The 1,408-nt window shown below is 58.8% G+C and overlaps 1 pseudogene; it reads left to right on the plus strand.

The window, feature by feature from the left end:
* The first annotated feature begins 56 nt into the window (after positions 1-56).
* Positions 57-1,174, plus strand: LOC101652817 (annotated as a pseudogene).
* The last annotated feature ends 234 nt before the right edge of the window (positions 1,175-1,408 follow it).

The raw sequence follows: 1,408 nt of genomic DNA on the forward strand, positions 1-1,408 counted from the left end.
CACTGCTGATTCCACCGGCTTCCACTCCTTCAGCCTCCAGGAAGGAACTTGCCACCATGCCCTACGCATACCCAGCGCGCCCCCCAGAGCAGAAGAAGGAGCTGTCGGACATTGCCCATCGCATTGTGGCTCTGGGCAAGGGCATCCTGGGTGCAGATGAGTCCACCGGAAGCATTGCCAAGTGACTGCAGTCCATTGGGACCGAGAACACCGAAGAGAACCGTCACTTCTACCGCCAGCTACTGCTGACCGCTGACGACCGGGGGAACCTCTGCATTGGGGGCGTCATCCTATTCCATGAGACTCTCTACCAGAAGGCAGACATGGGTTCCCCTTTCCCCAAGTTATCAAATCCAAGGGCGGGATCGTGGGCATCGAGGTTGACAAGGGTGTGGTGCCCCTGGCAGGAACAAACGGCGAGACCACCACCCAAGGGCTGGACGGGCTGTCTTAGCGCTGTGTCCAGTACAAGAAAGATGGCACTGACTTTGCCAAGTGGCGATGTGTGCTGAAGATTGGCGAACATACCCCTTCAGCCCTCGCCATCATGGAAAATGCCAACGTGCTGGCCCGTTATGCCAGCATCTGCCAGCCGAATGGCATCGTGCCCAATGTGGAGCCCAAGATCCTCCCCGACGGTGACCATGACCTGAAGCGCTGCCAGTATGTCACTGAGAAGGTGCTGGCTGCCGTCTACAAGGCCCTGAGTGATCACCACATCTACCTGGAAGACACCTTGGTCATCCCCGGCCATGCCTGCACACAGAAGTTTTCCCATGAGGAGATTGCCATGGCAACTGTCACCACACTGCACACCATGCCCCCTGCTGTTACCGGGGTCACCTTCCTGTCTGGAGGGCAGAGAGAGGAGGAGGCGTCCATCAACCTCAATGCCATCAACAAGTGCCCCCTGCTGAAGCCATGGGCCCTGACCTTCTCCTACAGGCGAGCCCTGCAGGCATCTGCCCTGAAGCCCTCGGGTGGCAAGAAGGAGAACCTGAAGGTGGCCCAGGAGGAGTGCATCAAGCGAGCCCTGGCCAAGAGCCTCTCCTGCCAAGGAAAGTGCTCTCCAAGCGGTCAAGCTGGGGCTGCAGCCAGCGAGTCCCTCTCCGTCTCTAACCACGCCTACTAAATGGAGGTGGTGTGAGGCTGCCCCCTCAACACTCCAGGCCCCCGGCCCCTCCCATGCCCACCTCTTGATGGGAGGGCACCACCTGGGCTCCATGCGACGCTTTCCTCTCACTCTCGCCACCTTTGTGACAGTGGTGTGCGGTGTTGTCTGTGTATGCTAACTCCATCGCCCTTTCATGCTCACTGCCAATAAACAACGGTTTAAGGTGGGGGGGAAAGAAAGGGGGAACCGCTTACAAGAATCTACGTATAGCCTCCTCCCTGGGGTGTGGACAGC

Source organism: Echinops telfairi, unplaced genomic scaffold, assembly GCF_000313985.2.
Source record: "Echinops telfairi isolate 266 unplaced genomic scaffold, ASM31398v2 ScPeMD7_3533;HRSCAF=4204_0, whole genome shotgun sequence".
NCBI lineage: Eukaryota > Metazoa > Chordata > Mammalia > Afrosoricida > Tenrecidae > Echinops > Echinops telfairi.